General features: G+C 39.1%; 1 protein-coding gene across 13 annotated transcripts in view; it reads right to left on the bottom strand.

The window, feature by feature from the left end:
• Positions 1–21,634, bottom strand: part of adgrb2 (adhesion G protein-coupled receptor B2) — a 258,273-nt gene that overhangs the window by 62,786 nt on the left and 173,853 nt on the right. The window lies entirely within an intron of this gene.

Here is a 21,634-nt window from a genome sequence, read left to right as displayed (position 1 = left end):
CCGTTGCCTCCCTCCTTCCCACCCTTTCACTTTTCTATAAAAGCTCCCAACGGAAGGTCGAGTGTGGAGGTCAATCAATAAGAAGTGAACTAATTACCCTGAGAGTTCACACTGCACATTAACCTTACGATTAACCCTGGATATACTTTTATTTCAGTTGCCAGAGACAGGTGAAAGCCATAGAGATGTTCTAATGGGGTCAAGAAGGCCAGCTTCATGACTTACGGCAAAAGAAGGAGCAAGTAATGTGTCAGTGAGAAATATTTTTGTTTCTTTTTCTCCTCTGTCCCTTTCTCTGTGTTTTGAAGCAGGTGTGGCAATGTCCAGGATTTAAAGTAGAAACATCAGAGCTGATGACAGTTAGAGTGGGTTCAGTTTCATTGTTAACCCAGTCCGATCAGGCCGCAGGCAAATAGTCGCGATAAAGCAGATTAAGTGAGTATAAAACTTTTAGAAATGTCACCTCAAGATTTGAAACAGCATGAACGTTTGCTAAACGTTCATGTTTTGTCATGAATATTTTAGGTTATAGTAAAATACTTCGCAGGCTATATTCAATGTAGCATGCAAATATATGGAGTAGGTGTATAGGATTTTGTTTTCTTTAACCAAAGCCTCAAAAACCTTTTGCACAGATATCTGACAAACATCTTTCCAAAGTAAAGCCTTTTGTTGTAGCATGTAGGCACAACAATCTGACCACAAGAGACTCGGGTTTGATTTCAAGCAGCAGTGGCCTGCTTGAAAAAGAAAAAAAAAACAATTATTTGAAGCTAAAGACAACTCCTGTTACTGTGGTAATAGTTGCCGGTTTCAAAACAAGGATCTTTAGCAGGGGAAGAAGGGGATCTATGTGAGAACAAATGCTTCCCAGCAGGGATTTTGGGTGATGAAAACGTACCTAGCGACTCATCTTTGTGAAAGAAAACACTCTGTACTTGATATCTTTATCACGGTAACAAATAAATTTCCACCAATTTAGAAACCAATTTAGAATGTCCATTTTTTTGAAAATCATTTTGTTAGTTAGCAAACAACACAAACTTTGTGCTGCTCATTTTGTTCTATACACATTTATGGAGTGGGAGGAAAGATAAAACACAACTGGAGAGGTATATGCTGTTCTTTCTCTTCTGCTTTAGTGAAGAACTTAATTACCTCATTCCAAACTAATGGCATTGAGTACCCTCAGCAGTGGATGGAGAGAAAATTTAATAAAGCGTTGGCTGTTTCAGGACATCTATTTATTAGGATTTATATATACAGCCTATATATTTGAAAGTTATTAAATATGCAGAAATCTATAGTTTAGAATGAAATTATTATCCCCTTGTGAAACTTAAAGCTTTGTAAACATTTCCCCATGTTTTTTAATATAACATTATTTCTACTTGCAGACAATAACAGAATTATTGTCGATGGGTCAATGTTATCATCCCCCTGAAAAACTGACCTTTTTATTGAGCCGTAGCACAAACCACTGCTGCAATAATGTGCGTTATCTTTGTAATGCTCTAAGCTTGTAAAATCAAGTTAAATAAAGTTAAAACTTTTTCCACACAGTACAAAATTTAAGCAAGGGTTTGAGCTGCCACTTGAGAAAAAACTAAATTAATCAGTATAGACTTAATAAAAACAATTGTTGAAGCTCACAAAGCAGGAGACGGATAAACAAAGTTATCACAGTGTTTCAAGAAATGTAGTGAGAAGTATCATCAAGAAGTTGAAAGAGAGCCACACAGTGCAGAACAAGCCGGGCAGAAAGAAAGAAATAAAAGATTTCACAGACTCTGGAAAGAAAACTAGTGAGATGTGTCCAAAAACAACAGAACTACCAAGACACGAGGAAATTACTTAGTCAAGCTGGGAACTGCGGTCTCAAAAAAGACCATCAGTAGGACCATGAACAGGACTGGACTTTGAAGTCTCAGACCAGGAAAAACGCCACTTCAAGCCAGAGTGAAGGATGCCGAGTACAAGCTGAAGAAGGATCATGCAAACTGGAAGCACATCCTTTGTTCAGATGAGAATAAACTAGACTAAACTACTGCCTGTGCTGGAGAAAGACGGAAGAGGTGTAAAACCCAAAACAGAACAGTGTCTCTACAGTGAAACACGGTAGTGGCAGTATTATGTTGTGGGGACGCTTCAGTGCGTCTTGAAAGTGGGAATCTGGTCAAGGTGGAAGGAATCGGAAATGTGAAGATTCTGAAAGTAAACCTCCAGTAGTCGGCAGCAAACCTGAGTCTGAGTTGTTGCTTTGTCTTCCAACACGACAACAACCTTGATGAAGAACTACCTCCAGAAGGCCAAAGAGAATGTTACTGACTGGCTTAGGCAAAGCCCTGACTTGAATCAGTGACAATCTGTGGGCTGAACTGAAGGCCATCACATCTGGAGGAGCATGAGAGAGCAAATGACTGCAGGCTGTTATCCAGCAAAAAGGATACACAACTGACTATTAGGCCTCACAGGGACTGATTTTGACCCTTGTAGTTTTTTGTTTTTGTGACATACTTTTTTTGTCTATGTGCAAAGTATCAAAAAGCTAGGATGTTTGGAAATGCTTTGTTAAAAAGTCCTTGCTCTCTTTAACAGCACTTGGGAAATGCTTTGACTGTAAAATCTGTATATCTTTAACAATTTAAAAATTTAAATGAGAGGAAGCTTGGCTGACAGCTTCAATTCAATAAAATTAACAAGCTGTTTTGATTAGTTTTGTCTTTATGGTATCTTAGCTTTTTATCCAACCTTTGGGGAAATAACAGAAGGATAGCTTTCAAAGAGGTATTCAACGATACTCCTCTGTGATGCCCGCTTAACACAGCTCTGTTGCACAAAACTCTGGATTTGAGAGCATAAATGAATGAAATAAACAAACACGCTGAATGGTTTCTGGTTCAAGTTAAGAAAACTTTACTGTTGCTTTTACACCCGTCCATCAAAAAAAAGCAAACAGACAGTTAAAAAGTTACATGCTCTGCTTGCCACTTACATCACGTTAACTGCAGATCAGTAAAAAATACCACTGAAGACTATTTCTGCTCTGACAGGCCACTTATATATGATCAGTTTGACTGTAAATGACAAGAGTGTATCAACATTAACCCTCAAAAGTATGTCTGAACATGAAGGACTGCAAACAGGATCATAAACCAGACACATGCACACACACATACACTGACACTCAATTCAAAATGTCACTAATAAGATGTGAGTGCAATCCCCTGATGATCATCATCTGCACTATGACACTTCAAAGACTAAGGATCAGAAAAAGAGTTACAGCAGTGAAGCTTAGAGACAGCTTGACAGGTATCAACATGGTGCAGGGCTTTGTGTGTTTTTGTGTGTTTGAGAGAGCGACAGATAGAGGAAGATTAAAAAAAGACAAGGCGGGAGAGCAAAAGAATGGCAAGGATGAGGAAATATGTGTGTGGTATTTTTGCTGCTTTGGCTTGTGTATACGTCATTTATTTTACCGACCACTGTAGCTGAATAAGGCCCAGTCACAGAGGCCTAGATGGTCTAACTGGTCATGAGGTAAAAATGAGCATTCCCTGGCTGGTTGCTAGTGCTTGCTGGAGAGAAAATGATCGCTAAAGCTCCAATCACACAGACCTACAGTAACCCCCTAGCAACCACCTGTTTGTGGGGGGAAAACGTGTGCTTCTCAACCAGTCAGCAAAAAAACTGAAGATACTCCTTGTGACGGCTTTGTTCACTTTGAAAGTGTTGGATTTGTCTACAAGCACGGGCCAGCTATTCTTTGAGCTGTCCTGCCCTAAACAGCCTCCCACTGGTGTCTCGTCACACCCCTGAGTAAATATATATTTTTGTCTCTGCTCTTTGTCTGACTTTCTGTTTATCCTGCTGTTTGCCATTTTGTGTCCTGCCTCATTCTTACATATTCCCCTGAGTTTTGGTTTGTCCTTTTATTATTATTATCATTTTTTTTGTTGGCTTTATCCTGCTTTTCCCTGCAGTGTCCTTTGGTCACAGTCTTTGTAAGTTTATTAAAATATATTTGGTTTATTTTATCTTGCATTGGAATCCTGATATTTGCAAGAAAACAACGGAAAAACATTTCTTAATAGGCAAACGTCCATCTGCAACCCATTTCTGACATTTCACTAATTACCATGGTTATACATCCCACAACAATGACTAGCTGACCACTTTTACAGATCTAATTTGTTGAGGAACTATATTTTTGAACTCTAAAAGGTTGCACTACGTGTTGGGAAATTATGCTAACACACAAATCGATATTTTTTTCATAGTCATATGTGCTCGTTAGCTTATATATGACCTCCCAAATGATGTCCAGTTAAGTACTTCCAAACGGCTTTGCTCACATAAGTACAGGGACGTGAAGTGTTACATGTTTTTAATGGTTAATTTATACATGGACATGAATGCCTGTAATTTACTGCTCCAAACATTCAGACTGCATGCAATAAATAAAGACACACACACAGACACACACGGTATTCTACACTAGTCTCAGCAGAGAGGAAGTTGGCGTAATGAGAAACTATCTGACAGCACACAGCAGGGAGGGAACGCTAAAGATAACACCACACACACGCACACACACACACACAAACACAAACACACACAGGCACACAAATACACATTATCTGTGACCTCTTTGTTTTGTCTGCTGAGTTTCAAGCTTAATTGACTGCTAACCTTCATCTACCATAGCTATACTCCACTGTTGGTTTTTTGTGCCTTTCAGCAGAAAGTCAGCTTTGACTTTTATTTAGTTTTATGTCGCACACAAAGTTGGCACAAACCCCGAATGCTGGCATTGTAGATCCACTACAGCTACGGCTTCACAACACTGCTGTGACTCCCACTGGGCTCATAACAGTGTTAGATTATCAGTTAGGATCAGAGGGTGAGAAAAGATTAAAAGGACGCAGCTTTTGTGATACTTTTGTTATAGCCTTTGAATGGACCAGGAACTGCTGACAGCTCTTCTTATCATGGAAAACAGGTACCAGATGTACAAACAGGTCTCTATATTAGTACAGTTGGTAGATAGGCTATGGAATCCAAATGTATACTGCAAAGAGCTCCACCTGGCATTATAAGAAAAAACTACAAGATGTGTAAATATACATAAAATCAACCTGCTTTCTAGAATTGCTGTAACCGACACATCTGCTCTTTGGTCTTAACAAAGTTTTATTAAATGAATGCTAGAGTTGGTGATAACCCTCCATGCTCAGTGGGGATTACACAGTTTACACACACATTAAACAAGAGTTTGTAACTCGACAATGTGCTCATTGAGGGCTGCTGCTGCAAGGCACTGCGCTGCTTTGCATTGCAATAAATATAACCATTAGTATCCTAACATTTAACATATGCACTTTATCTTTAGCTGCTTAATAAGTTACATAAGAATCAGAACTGCAGCTGATAGGGATCTTATCATTTTGCAGGTGATTTATTGTATTGGACAAACTGAAATTTTGACCTGTGATATTGTCAGATTGCAAGGTTAAGAGATCACCAATGGAATTACTCTTAATCCTGTCAGAAATGCTTACAAATATGAATTATATCACTGAGCTCGGACATTTCTCTCAAAAATGTGTATATCTGCACAAGATGTTGATTAGTAGCACTGTTGTTACCAGATAAGCAAAAATGTTGACCTGCCAGTGGCAGAAACCTATTAAAATGCTTCCCATTTTGCTTCCTAATTGCTGGTAGAATGTTGTTGTGGCTGTTAAGAAAAAAATAGGAGAAATACTTTCCGAACAACAGCGTAAATTGACCTTTTATGTCTACTGAGAATAAATTGGCACCAAATCTTGCCTGAAAGGGCAGTGCTATGAAAGCCAATTGCCCCCTGTTAAGCAGCAAACAAAGGTTAAACATGCTTTGAATGACTAAAACTGAATGGCTTGATGAAGGGATTTCAGCTGTATGAAAGTGTAGTGATGTATTGCCAGCACGTTTATAGTCATATTAAAAAAAAAAAAAATACAGCACATGGACTTTTTTCCAATGAACCAAACTTTGTTGAAAAGCTGATAAACAAAATCTAAAACTGACATTTTGCCATAATTTTTAGAACTTACATTTAAAAAACACAACATATAATACAAAAGAGTAAGTACAACTTACACACCTCTGAATCCATAGAACTAAAAACTGTGTTTCTAGATAAGATAGGGGGAACCAGTCCTTTTTAAACCTCCGACATCTTGGATCTAGTATTCTCTTTCAAACTGTGTGGTGTCAAGCTCTAATGAGATCTCTCAAGGTCTGAGAAAAAAAACATGATTTGAATGCCTAAGACTAGGACAAAGGTTTCTAAATGAAATCTCCAGGTTATTTGAAATACATGATTCCACTTCACGGAAAAGTTTGTCCAGGGTTAGATGCACCAGCAAATACAGCCCAAATGCAGACTGATGCAAGAGCACTTCCATTCAATGGTGTGTTTATTTATATCATTTAAGACAAGAGGTAGCATACATTTGGCATTAGAGATATGCCTTTACTATGAAAACACCTACAAGAAGCTGTTTCTGCTAACTTTTAAGGTCAAGAGCTTATCTTTGTTTCCACAGAAAAAAAACTACATGTACTGGTATGTTTAAATAACTGTAGGTCATGCTTTAACATTTCACCTTCAGCTTTTATTTATAAGAGACCCAAATATCCCAAATATGTCTCTTAAACCGCCAGCGTGCTAAAGGTACAGAACAAAATGCACATTAGGTCTTTATAGACAGGCTGCGCTTTTACAGTAGATGTAAGCAATTTTAGCCGCTTTAATCCACTTATCTGAATCAGTTGGTACCATTCAATATATAGTCATAGCTAAGCATTTAAACCAGTTTTACATGAGAAAATGTTGTTCTACACAGCTGTCAGTGATTTAATAAGGATTAACATTATCAGTTAATTTCAGCTGCTGGCAAATGCTGTCAAAACGATTTAGGAGATGTATGCAAAAAATAGTTTAGTCCATTTTAAGTTCATTGCTCGGCTTCCCGGGACTCATTTTGGTGTTGTCAAATGTTTGCAAAAATCTTTTCCTGTGTTCTTCAATGGTCAGAAATGCAGCGAAGCAAAGGAGGAAAACAATAAAAATGTGGAAGCGGAATAGGCAAACAGCAATAAAGCGCAAAGAGGTGAATAAAGCATTGGGGAATGACAGAATTATTTCACGCATAGCTGGAAATCAGTAGCACGAGAATCACAGAAAGTTTTGTCCTCATTACAGAAAATAATTCTCTGAAGTCAAATTGCTATAAAGTCTTTAGACGACTGCAGGACCAGGTATAATGTCCACTGCATGAAATTGTGAAGACAGTGAGCAAATTGCCACAGACAGTGTGTAACCCAGTGCTGTAAAGCTTTTTTGAAGAGAAGAGAGAGTAAAGTCATTGTCTATGGCAGAGGGAGAGCTGGTGATAGACAGTGGAAACAGAGAGCTAATGAGTCATAGGCAGAAGGACCAGTGTGAAGGGGAGGGTTTGCTGTACTATCAAAGAATTGTGAGTATTATGGAAGTAAATGACCTCAAGAAGGAAATGATTCAGATATACCACTGTGTTCAGATTCATCTACCTACATGTGCATCAGTGGTATCATATCGCAATGATAAAAACTTATGATAACTGAATTGTGTACTTACTGCTCACTTGTGAATTTATATAGTAATAATTTTTCCATCAGTATCTATACTATATATTGATCTGTACTATGTACAGAAGAAGACTGTACATAGTGCATTTTGTTTTGATAATCTCAGGTTGTTTTAACTACTACTAATATAGTACTATGTTTTTCCTTATTTTGTATTAGCATTTACACAAATAAATAATGTGCTTAACTGACATATTACAGTCAAACTAACTGCTGACTTACACTAGAGTAGAAAATAAGACAGAAACCATGTTAGAGATATCAAGAAGTAGCCTGGTGAGTGCATGAAACTTTTCTAAATAGTTGCAATGAAATAACATCTCTCAGACAGACTGACAAAAAGTCTGTGTCGATGACCACAAGACATCTGCACTGCTCTTCACAACAAGGAACTTGACTCAGCTGATTGCCAACTGGTTGCATTCTGAACGGTTCCCAATCAACATCGCACACACAGCTTTCTTATTCTTATTACAAAGTGAAGTGTGAGCACTGCATGTAACGGTGCAAAAGATATGATAATCCACAGTAGTAAAACAAACAGAAAAAAGGTTGTAGTTAATTAAAGTATTGAATTTAGCTGCTACAGTATCAAGGATGAGATATGTGCACGATATCATCTTTCAAAAGCTAACTAATATTTGTTGAGATGGCTGTTTGGGTAATATGTTTGCACTGGATCTGCTTTTATGCACTGTGTATTTTTACCTTCTTCTTTTAGTTTTTTTGTACTGCTCTTATTTCTGCATTTGTGACTCCTGTCTGTGAAATGTGTTACATAAATAAATATTGCTTGCTTTCACACTTGTGGCGTACGTGAGCAAAAACAGAAGCCATCTGTTTTTATTGTTGCCCTGTATGGGAAAGACTCTTACGAGGTGCACCCTGATTCTAAAGAGACAACATACTAAACAAGATTACTAAACTCTGCGGGCAGTGGCGACATGTCATGGATTCAAAATGTTTAATCACATTGTGATTATCTGCTTGTAGTTTATAAGAGAACACAAGGGTCATCCTGGTGTCACAGCTTTCCGTTGCCATGTTAAATCCAACGGGTTGGATTTTAATCCGGTCAAGACATTTTTAAATGTTACTGAATTTCCTGATGCTCCAGCTGTTTAAATGTGAAACTAAAGTTTTTTTTATTTACTGCTTAATTTTTATTCTTCAAATGTAATTTGCAAATGCAATTTATGTTATTGTATGTCCGTGTCATTGTGTGTAAGATGCACTAAATAGTATTTGTTTGGCCAACATGTTTGAGGGAACTCTTCAGGTAAAAATATAATATCAAGTGTTATAGTATTTATATTGTTTAGATATTTGTGGGGCCATATTTAGAATCTTTTTTAGTTATTGTCGAGTCAATATCTGCTATAGCATGTCATGCTGCTGTAACCTACTATTACTGCTACAACAACATGTGCTACAACAGTAATGAGAATGTATTTAACAGGAAACTTTTCAAAAACACAGGAACAAAGCAGAAAAATTAATAAAACAATTCAGCACAATGGCATTAAATTTGAGTTACTGAAAGCATGTGGAGCTAAATAAGGTAACATGCATGTGTATTCTATTACCTACTTGTGATTACATCTTTCATTCATAAAAAGTAACTTCAAGCTGATAACCTTTGGTTCTAGATGTGACATCTATTTAAACAGTAGGCAGAACGTACAGCTCAGTCATCTGTCTCAGGAAAAATAACTGTATTTACAATTATTTGAAATAACTGCAACAAGTGTTCATGAAAATCAGATTTTTGAAATAACCACAAGGAATTCATATATTTCCAGATGTGTTGACTACATGGGTACAGACTCTGTGTTGGCTTTCTCTCTCTTTTTTAATGTGTTGTTTCATTGTGGATTTTTTTTCTGACTGATTAAAATGTTGTATTTATTTTTTAAACAACCAAAGAATAAGATCAACAGCAATAGTACCGTAAAGTTTTCTTTTAACAAAACTTTTTAAACTGTGCTGTTTATCTGAATATAATACTGCATGGTATATACCGCTAGGGATCTAGACGGAACCAAGGTTGAATCCAGTGGTGAAAACAGGAAAACAAATGTGTAGAAGAGATTATCTTTTCTGATAGACATTACTTCTGTGGCTACCAGGGAGCCAGACAGCACATTTACCAGACGGGGAGTAAATCCTCGCCTCTTACTTAAAATATAGCTCGAAAGCACTGACACAAATCTTCACATGACTCAAATCATCTCTGCTTCCTCAACGCTACATACCACCTACTGTGAAGGATTGACTAGTACACATTTGTTGTGGTATACTGCAGCAAACATATCTGCCAGGATATAAGCCCATGTTTGTGTGTGTCTGCATGCATAAAACTATTTGACCCAGATTTAAACTGATTTTAAGCGTTCCTCTGTTCCACCGGCCGATGTAAAGACTGGTCTTATAACCAGAAGAACATGCTATGAGATTATGGGAAGCTTGTCGTGATGTTTACATGCAAGGCTGTACAGATTATGTTTTTGAATGTACACGAGACATTTATTGATTTGAAGGCTGTGTTTGGTGAAATGACTCAAAGAAAAACACAATTTACGCGTCTCTTCTGATGCACGCATCGCTTTTGTGGCAGGGTCAGTGCAGGACATAAAGGTTTGTGCCTTGCGGTTGCCTCCACTCACCAGTCAGCTGCAGATTACATTAGTGATGCACAATGACACTTGCTTCCTTTCTGATCTGATACCCAAAATAACCCAGTCTGGTATTGCCAACAAGAGTGCCAACACAGATCCTTGTAAAGCTTAAGCATTAGGAAACGATATAAAAAGTAGGCTGTAGCATTTCATTCCTCATCTTGGAGTATTCTGATGCTTTTGACACTTGCCTGCAAGCAAGAGATCATCATAGTTCTATTTTTCCAATCTCCTTTTAAAGTCATGAGGAACCTCTCTACTGCTTACACTGCATTTTTCAAAATACCACTGTGACCAGTTGCAGTTGGGTCTCTTTGATTTCATTATGGCTTTGCTCAGGTGGTAGACCAGGTCATCTAACAATCAGAAGATCAGTAGATTGACCCTAACTCCTCCTTGGGCATGATAGTAAACCCTGAGTTGCCTTTGATGCAACCATTAGCTTGTGTGTGAATGGTAGAAAAAAGTGCTTAGGTACAGATAAAACCACGGTACTAATGTGTGTGTGATTGGGTCAATGAGCCAATTGAGGGCTCAAACAAGAGTAGAGAGGTGCTATCTAAGTACCAGTCCATTCACTATCTAATATGGACCTCAAACTAGCATGAAGAACAAACCTCAGCTATTGTGTCAAATTGACCTAATTTTATGTTGAGCATCATCACTGGTAACGAAAGCTGTGTTTCTAGCTCCAACCCAGAAACCAAACAGTAGTCTGATTTTCAGGGCTGGAGTTGTGAAACCATTTCTTACACAGGGCACATGACTGTACTGAATGATGTATGTAGCCTCTCAAAATGCACTAGCTACTATTGAAGAAAGGTAGTACTGCACGTGTTTAATCAAAAACACAAGCAGTATTGGCAATAAAATGCATATCACAGTATCACAGGGCTGAGCTGATTTCTCTCTCTGAACTGAAAAGTCGCAGCTCTGTCTTTGTACAGCTTTTAACTGTGGTATTACTTTAATCTGCGTTTGATTTTATCATTCTGAAGAAAATGACATTCTGCAATTTTAGGAATTGAAGGCTCCTATTGTATAAACATGAGCATACAAACTAAACCCGAGATGGATTTAAATGACTTCCCAGCAGTCAGTGATAAACGTTGCCATAGCTACACACTCTCTTTTCTTTACCTGGATGCTGCCTGCCACTGCTTAAAAACCAAAAAAATCAGTGACAGAAAACTGTCTCAACCTTTCTTCTCCTCCTCAGACCCACCGCGTCGGCTCACACATATAAACTGATGTAGTTTGTGTATGACGATCAGAAGGAAGTACTTTTTAAAAGACTTCTTATTGTATCATTTTTTTGATTATAATACATATGCCTCAAGTTACTCAGCTCAAATAGACAAATACTTTAAATGTGAAGAATGAACAAAGAGCTCAAACTCCTAAATCATATAAAGACGTTCTTCATTTGGGTCATGGGTCTAAAGATGGACGATATCTTTTGATGCACACACTGTGAAGCCAATTATAGCAACTTTTTTTGATCTGTGATATACTGACAAAGAAATAAAATTGATTTGACCTAACATGACCAGACTTCCAGTTTCTGGGCACGGTTTACTTCCTGAGGATCCTCAGGAAGAACCGCCTCACCCAAAGATTTCTATGGCTTCTCCATAGAGAGCATACTCACATGCTACATCTGTGTGCGGTTCACCAGCTGCACAGTGGCAGAGAAGCAAATGCTTCAGAGGCTCATCATCACTGCCCAGAAGCTGATCGGATACCCTCTCCCCTCCCTGGAATATCTTTACAATTCCTGCTGCCTCAGAAAAGCCCAGAGCATCCTGAAAGATCCATTCTGCCCCGGACACTTTCTGTTTGAAGTGCTGCCCTCAAGCAGATGTTTCAGGACATTAAAAAGAAGGACAGACAGATTAAAAAATAGTTTTTATCCAAATCCTTAACTCTGCTAAATGCTGCTGGAACTGTGCATTCAAAAAAGAAAGAAAGTAAGAAAATCAATCATGCATGAATGGCTACAAAATGTGAAGCATCTCGTATGTATGAGATGAAAAACTTTCCCTTTTAGAATTTTGTATGGTTACTTTTAGAGACTTTAGAGTTCTTAAATATAATATATAGTAAGATTTTCTTTTTAGCTGCCATATTTTAAACCTATATGAGATATTTGCACTGATGCAGTTTCATTGAATTTCTTTGCCTAAAAGGAATGACAATAAAGATATTATTTTTACGCTTTATTGTACTCATTCTGCTACTGCTGTATGTATCTCTACAATATTAGATGTCAGATTTCTTGCATGTGTTCATGTGCATTTTCCATTGTTATACCTCTCTGACCTGTCTTCCCCATGTGATGCTTGTGCAATGTATGTATTAGTGGTGCAACAGATCACGGTTGATCCGTAATCCGATCCCACTCCACGGTTCGGCACGCACGTGATCCGAAGATTCGAAAAAGAAGGAAAAAAAGTATGTGTATGGTGCGCGTGGTCAGTCTGTCAAGCGATAGTTATGGCCAGTGCTAGCGGTCCAAGTCCAAGAAATTGCGGCATTTAAGCAGCACTTTGCTGCCCAGTCCGACCGGGCTAAAGCTATTACAAAAGCTATTGGGTGTTTAGCTGCAGACGGGAGGCCGTATTTCCTTGTGCAAAACAAGGGGTTTAAACTATGATGAACGTGCTTGAGCCACGCTATGATATCCCGTTGCGCGTCCACTTCAGTGTCAAGATTGTACCCAGGCATGTATGAGCAGGAAAAGTTTAAAGTTATGGCTGAACTGTCCCAGGCATCTTATATTGCCCAACTACAAACGGGTGGATCTCCAGGTCAACGGAAAGCTACGTGACCGTGACCGCTCATTATATCACAGAGGAGTGGTAGATACAAAGCCCTGTACTGCCCTATATTGCACTTTAATTTGCGTGGAATGAGTCTTGAGTTGAATGTTTTTAATAGGCAAACAATACTTAAAAAGTTAATACGTAAATGTTAAAATTTTGTCTTTTTTTCTTTTCTGCAGATCCGAAAATTGATCCGATCCGTGACTTAAAACTGTGATCCGATCCAAACTGTGAGATTTTTGATCCGTTGCACCACTAGTATGTATGGTTGGAAGGGTAAGATGGTGCTGGCGAAGCTGGCAGCCTTAACCCAATTTTCCTCGGGATGAATAAAGTATTATCAATCAATCAATCAATGCTTGGGCAGGAAAGCCAATTCTAACACAACACAAATATGTAGCTGTGACAGTGCACAAAATTGGATGTTGCTGCTAATGAGCAGATTTTAAAATGTAGATGTTTCACATACATCGTCACCTCTGAAGCACAGAAGATCACACTTCCAAGGGGCCTAACAAAGTTTAGTGTAAATGTGACTTATGATCAAATTCTCCTTATTTGTTCCTAAGTTATGGTGTTAAACAAAGGCTAGATCATTTATTTATTTATTTAACAGCCATTATTCACTTATGAATTCTTGAGTTAAAGCCAAAAACTTGACCTTTAACTAACAGAATCTAATTAGCTTAGCCTTGAGTCCGAGTGAACATTCGTGCCAAATTCCAAGAAATTCCTCAAGGTGTTCTTCCAACTAGGACAGTCATCCAGGCATAAAAGATAAAGTAGCCATATCAAGGCCAGACTTTGAATATTACAAAATATTTTTTATAGAAACGTACAAAGGCAGCTTACAACGTCATTATTCCTCCTCCAGCCGAGTGAAAATTGAAATAGGTCGTTATTAAAGACCGATGCGCAGTTCGTGCTCACTATTCATTATCCTTGTCATGTCTGATGTTTTATGTGGTTGTCACCAAAATGCCCTTTCCTAATTCCTCCCCGATTCTTGTGTAGGGAGAATGCTTTGTCAGTGACCTCTACTATCCAAATCTGCTTCTCTCTGCCCTTAAGCTAATTTATAAGCTTCTTTCTCGGGATTATCTTCCTTCCTGGTGTGCAAGCTACTGAGCACACAGGAAAGCTAGACATACAGATTTTAGCTACAGCCATAAATGGTCTGCCATTCTGCCTGCCTCCACTCTGCGTTACCACAAATATGCCGCATACAGTGGTGTGAAAAAGTGTTTACCCCCCTCCTGATTTGTTAGTGTTTTGCATATTTGTCACAATTACATGTTTCGGATCATCAAACAAATAGAGTAAATACAAAACTCAGTTTTTAAATGATGATTTAATCGATTAACAGAGAAAAGTTATACAAACCTACCTGTCCCTGTGTGAAAAAGTAATTGTCCCTCTTGTTAAATCATGAAGTAACTCAGAGTTCAGTTTTTACTAAAGACACTCACTGTCAAAACAAGAAATCATTTTGAAAGAGTCTAAAAGATCTCAAAAAGCAACACATTATGCCACAATCTAAAGAAACACCAGAGAAACCAAGTCAGAGGCATCTATCAGTCTGGACAAAAATGATCTGCATGGTGGAGTTCAAGGAGAAGACCACTGCTAACCAGAAAGAACACAAAGGCTTGTCTCACATTTGCCAAAAAAATACATCTTTATGATCCCCAAGACCTTTGGGAAGCATTTTGTGGACTCACAAGACAAAAGTTTAACCTTTTGGAAGGTGTATGTACCATTAAATCTGGCACAGCATTTCAGAAATGAACCATCATACCAACAGTAAAACATGGTGGTGGTAGTGTGGTTTCTGTGGCTGTTTTGCTGCCTTAGGACCTGGAAGACTTGCACCATGAATTCTGCTGTCTACCAAAATTTGCTAAAAGAGAATGTCCAGCCATGAATGTCAGTTCATGAGCTCAAGCTGAAGCACATTTGGGTTCTGCAGGAGGACAGTGATCCAAAACACACCAGCACGTACACCTCTGAAAGGCTTAAGAAAAATAAAATGAAGACTTTGGAGTGGCCAAATCAAAGTTCTGACCTGAATCCGATTGAGATGCTGTGGCATGCTGCCCAAACACCCTCCAATGTGGCTGAATTACAGCAATTCTGCAAAGAAGAGTGGACCAAAATTCCTCCACAGTGCTAAAAAAAACTCAATGCCAGTTACTTCAAATGCTCGATTGCAGTTATTGTTGCTAAGTGTGGCCCAACCAGTTATTAGGTTTAGGGGGCAATCACTTTTTCACACAGAGCACTGTAGGTTTGGATTTTTCCCCCATTTAATAATAAAAACAATAAAAACACCTTCATTTAGAAACTACATTTATTTGTGTTATCTCTGTCTAATATTTTATTTTTTTGATGCCCTTAAACATTTAAGTATGACAAACATACAAAAAAAATTGTAAATCAAGAAGGGGGCACACATTTTTTCCCACCACTGCATGTATGAAGAATGTGGTTCTTTGAAAAAGACCTGAGGAAGATTTGGGGTTCTCTGAAAGCAGGACATGCTCTAAGCATCGTGCTAACTCTTAGTCTCATAATAGACCAACACAGTGCCCTCTCAGCCTACTTCCAGCGACATAACAGTAAAGAGGATAATGTGGAAGTTAGTAAGATAGACATAAGGCAAATACTGCACTTGGCTGAAGGTCAGAACCTTGTAAGAGCATGTTCGCAGTGCATAATTGGCAGAAAAACTTAACACAACATCCAAAACAAGGCTCAAAAATAATAAGGTATTAAGCTGATGGAGATGATACTTACCTACCAATCCTCACGCTCTACGGGTCCAGCAGCCAAGGCAAAGTATTCCAACACACAGTCCAGGTCAAGCCTTCTAATCGCTATCAATACCAACAACATCTTCCTCTAAAACATTCCCAAGACAAACAGCCCTAGTGCTAAAGCTCCATTTCACTTGTCACATGATGAAGAAATCAACAACATCAACCAATCAGTAATACATGAAGGAAGAAAAAATACTGAATGTAGAATAAACAAGTTCTTCCTTATATAACTTCTTCACCCAAATAAGAAAGCAGAATCTTCCTTACCTATGAGCTACCCACAAGTATCCATGATGTTCAGCAGCAAAAACAAACCATAGCTACAGCTATACACACAGCTACTTAGAGTTGAACTTAACCCCCCTCCTAAAAAAAAATCTACTTACAGGCATCAAAAAGTAACCTAAAACCAACTGTCCTTAACTAGTCACCCCAGCTTTTTGCACTGAGAATTGAAAATCCCACATTAACACGCTCCCTGGGGACAGTTGTGATAGTTGGAGAAACTAACTGAGAGCCTGTCCATGCCTTTAACAGTCAATGGAGACAGAGCGCGCATAAGCCTGGCCGACTCCCTCTTCCCGTGCTGACTCGCTATTTGACACAGTCTTGATCCCTTTTGCTCTGTCAGATGGAAAAGTGGAGCAAGCCGTATCAGCCATCCACCCCTCCTCCTGGTGGCTCTGCTGCTTCTGTGTGTGTGTGTGTGTGTTTGCATTTCTGTTTAATCTTAGTCTGCAACAATAGTGGAAAAAAACCCACGATGCACAAGTAAAAATGTTGCAATTCTTTTGTTGGAGAGCTAGATTTAAAAAGAAAAAACAGATAAGTAACTTATTGTTAGCTATGACTCCTGAGAAATCTAAAAACGACTTTAATAAAAACTGAAACAAAACACAATGAAGTGGGTGTATAATGTACTTATCATTTCCACTGTATTATCTGATGCACACTGTATAATAGCATATTTTTGCCTTTCGCAAACAAATCGCTCAATATATTTATATTTAATTTACCATCTCTGAGATAACAGTATTTAACCTAACCTACTTAAGGTTGAAGAAGGCTGTACTACGTATCCCAAAATGCACTAAGCTAAAGCTAGGCTGCACTAGAGAAAGAGTTTCTGGCCAAAATGAAATAAACGGCATGTGTGCTTAAGCTGCAATGCTGTAACTCATACATCTCTTTAAATAACTTGAGAGAAAAACACTGTCCATGTAGGAAATGTAAATAAAGGGTCATGTAAACAGTATTTAGGATTTTTTCAAGGAATAATACAAAAAAGAGTTTGAAATCTCTTTACTGTGAGTGTGTGAGTAAAAAGGACAATGCACAACTCAATGTGATACATACTTAGACTTTCAGGCAAGCGTTATATCCAAGAAGGACAGACAATACTCTGCATATTTTTAAATCAATTCCTTCCTTTACTCCGCTCTTTGATTCACAAGCGACTAATAGGGGCCACATGACAGAACCCAAAGCTTCCCAATATGAGAATTAAAAGTGTCATCCACTTGGCTCATTGCTACTTGCCTCTATGCTTTTCTGTAAAGTAAATGCGATTACACTTTGGCCACATTTGTGCCCCGCTGGTTTTTTTGGCAGTGTGCAGAATATGTCTTTGACTTTTTAAGTCATTTAAGGTTGGAACCTGCCAATGCCAAAGCCGATAGTGGCGCCAGATCAGTCTGAGCCCAAAGCAAGCCCCAATCTACCGTATCAGATTGTTGATGTTAGAGCTACTTGCACTGCACATCGGGTTTTATTACTCTATGGCAGCGATGGGTGGCAGAGGGGTAGAGTGGGTTGCTTGGGTCTTTAACCACTGTTCCCCGATCAAGCTGAAGACCGTGGGGATTAGCGAAAGGATTAAATGACCTTCAGCCTTTCATAAGCTTACTGCCATCCATCCATCTAAAGTGTATATTACATTTATCTCCCACTGCTGGGTTTCATTCTTATGCATGTTTTGAAATCTCTGTGAGCCAAACTATTTCTGCTTTGTCACTTCCATGGCAGGAGATTGCTTCTATTGGAATAGTAACACACGAGTGATAAAGAAAAAACTAAATGTCTTAGTGATATAATGCAGCGGTCCCAACCCCCGGGCCTCGGACCGGTACCGGTCCGTGAGTCGTTTGGTACCGGGCCGCGAGAGTTGAGGCTCAGGTGTGAAATGTATAGTTTTTCGTTCAGCGTTATTTTGTTATCGTTTTTATCGTTTACTCGGTTTTTCTTGGTCTTTTCATGTGTGTTATGAATAAATTTTCTTTTTTTCGGTACCAGTAATAGTTTTATTTTGTTGTATTTATCCACGACACCTTATAGGCCGGTCCGTGAAAATATTGTCGGGCATAAACCGGTCCGTGGCGCAAAAAAGGTTTGGGACCGCTGATGTAATGTATATCTTACGGATGCTGGCACATCTTTCAAATATCTAACAAAATCACAGCAACCCATAAAGCGACTCATTCTTTACAGCAGAGTGAGTGTGCGGAAGTCGCTGTGTTAGTACTTCAGTGGGATATCTGACTGAACCCCCCCCCCTTAGTGAGGGTCAAATCCCAGAGAAGCTAGCAGCAAGGTCAGGAACCACAGCAAAGACCAGCTGAACACCTGCTATCGTATCCCAGCAGAAGAGAGAAACAGGGCAGAAAATAAGCAAGAGGAGGTTGGATGACCAAGACTGACTTAGTTATTATTTCTATTTTTATCTCAGGGCCTTGTGTACAATACCGCCATACATGTTCACGCAATGCGTTCTCTCGTAATAGCTGCTGTTTGCTTACCTGAGCTTCTAGTTTTGAAGCGTGTAAAACTTTTATGAGGGCTAAATGTAGCAGCTTCCATTCAAGGCAGCGAGGAAAATGAAAACAGGTTGAGACTTGGTTGAGGGGACAGGCACACGGGGGAAGACTGGGAGGGATGGCGAGCTCAACGATTTGGGTGGGCAGATGGTACCGACATATGGGCCTGTTAGGGGCTAAATAAATAAATAAACACTCGCACATAAATACTGAGATGAACTGTGAGTGCCACACACTGTCGGCCAACTTAGCCAGCTGAGAGAGAGAGCGAGAGCACAAATGGGAGAGAGCTTCCGCTGAAATGGCTGGCAGATTTCTAAATAGAACACCACTGCAGAAAAAACATGCGCGCACACACAGTTGTGATGGGGATGACAATAGGCTTTGCAGATTTGAGCCTCAGTGTGATGCCTAATCTCCAAGTAAGTGTACATCATCAATGTGGGTATTTTAACAAAAGAGGGGGGTAAAAGATACAGAGAGAATATAATCTGTGTTTCAAATGTGGATGCACTAAATATAGTCTCCATATACAGGTCATGGAGTGGCAAAGCTTTTTCTTCCATCTCCCCTTTCTGCCTCTGTCTGGTTCAGCTGCTGTCATGTCTGCCTTGCTTCCACGCTACTATCTATACCTTCTCCACATCTCGCCTGCCTCCTGCTCAACCCTCAAAAGCTTGTGGCTAGTTCCTGAGAGAGGCGTTATCCTGCAAATTCTCCACCCATATCAACTGTACACTAATGCCAATCTTTTGTCAGGATCTGGCGTCGGGCATAGGGAAACAAATATAGTAAGACTGATACGGTACTGGTGTCTGTCTGCCTGCCTGCTTGCTCTCTGAGCAATTTACAGATGTTTGTGCACATAAATTGTACAGGTGATCATCAGATTAAAATTTAGAAATTCATTTTTGACTTCCTCTGGCTGAAATGTACCACCTGCCTTCATTACACTGCCTCACACATTTCCATAGACGCCTCTGTGCACCCAAAGATGATGTTATGAGCACTTGTTTATAGGCTGTTTATACTGAAAATTTCAAGTGTGCACATGGGTTTAATGTGTAAGCAACTATTTCAACAACAACCTATCCTCGACAATTTTTGAGAGTAGCTGGCTGACATAAGCATTAAAAATGCAGATACTCCGTTATGCTCCCACCTTGGTTCGGTACTTGCGAGTGAAACATTCTTTTTTTCGTTGATTATGTTTTCTCGGTACAGGATATCGAAAGCAGCCATAAAGCATGCTAAATGTAACTAAACACTGTATCTGTGGCATGCCGATATAAATATGTCAAATCAACCGAGGTCAGGATGTTTTTCTGTACACATCTTTAGATTTCTACAAGCACATTAGTAAAGCCTAAAACCAAAAAAAACCAAACAAACAAAAGAGTGCATTCCTTCTGGTGCACGCACTTTTTTTGATTGGTTGACATCACTGCCATCTCGCCACTTTATATTCTGCTTGGCTCTCTGCCCTCGTCATGTCTGCAAATTTAATTTGATTGCAGCTGTAATCTGCCAGCTAGTTGATTGACTTTGCCAAGCATTGTTCCTCTCCTGCCTTAATGGAGAAGGGGTAGTTTAAGTTACAACGTCTTATCCTGTCCCTGCAAACCTGCACTCCCATTGTGTGCTTTGGTCACCAGAGAGTACTCTTCTAGAACTGGGTAAACTAATGGGATCTCCAGGGAGAATTTGAGCTGACCTGAATTTTCTGTCATCCGTCTTGTTGTCACATTAGACAGGAAGGTCTTCAGTGATGGCCCTCTGACAAATTCAATTCTTAAGTTATCGGTTGCTGTGAATCATCATATGTCAAATATGTTTCCAAAAATTATTTATATTCTCATACAGCCCAATTGGATTAGCAAATACATTTTGAAGAAAAGCGATATCATCATGATTGTATTTTTATTGACAATAAAAATGACATCACTGTCAGTCTGTACTCGGGTCACATTCACTCACTTGTGCTGGGGTTTCTAAGCCCAGAGTTTAATCTGTTGTCATGAGAAATCCCAGAAGTGTAATAATAATTAGACACTTAAACTTTATATGATGATGAAGCCCATGGGTCAAGGTTAAAAGCTACAAAAGGAAGAAGTATGTCATGTTTATACTGAAGCTGTTGGGTTAATGGCAGTTCAGGCAGGACCACTTTAGCAAAAAGATTATTGATATTTAAGTCTATACTAATTTATTATTTGGCAAAATGACTTTGTTGTGGCACCTTCTTGATCTCCAAATACACTCATGAAAAGTCAAAGATGGCAAGAAGAGCAGCACAATCCCAAGCACTTAACACGGCAATGACAACAGAGACAACAGATATTACACTAAGTAAAGGCTTCCTCTCCTCACCCCCAACCGGTTGCATGGTTGCAGATGGCTGCCCCTCCCTGAGCGGTTCTGCTGGAGGTTTCTTACTGTTAAAAGGGATTTTTTCCTTTCCACTGTCACCCCGGTGTCATAGGGGGATTGTTGTTGGTGTTTTCTCCCTGTTAATGTAGAGTCTTTACCTTACGAGATAAAGTGCCATGAAGCAACTTTTATTGTGATCTGGTGCTACATAAATACAATTGAACTAAACCAAATTGTACGACACAACATGAGATGAGGATCGGGGGTGCAAGTGGGTTGTGAATCAGCTTGCAGACTGCAGTTGTGCAGAGGATGGTAGCTGGGCCATGAGCTTTTGTGAACTTGTATTTAGCTCATCTGGTCTGTCAGAATTGCAGCTAATCTTACAGTCAAGCTAAAAGAAAGCATGGGTGGAGACTACAGCGTGACATATGATTGCAATCTCATTG

The sequence above is a fragment of the Simochromis diagramma genome, unplaced genomic scaffold, assembly GCF_900408965.1.
Source record: "Simochromis diagramma unplaced genomic scaffold, fSimDia1.1 OVJJ01000753.1, whole genome shotgun sequence".
Lineage (NCBI taxonomy): Eukaryota > Metazoa > Chordata > Actinopteri > Cichliformes > Cichlidae > Simochromis > Simochromis diagramma.
Note: the sequence above shows the minus strand (reverse complement) of the source record. Positions and strands in the feature narration are given on the sequence as shown.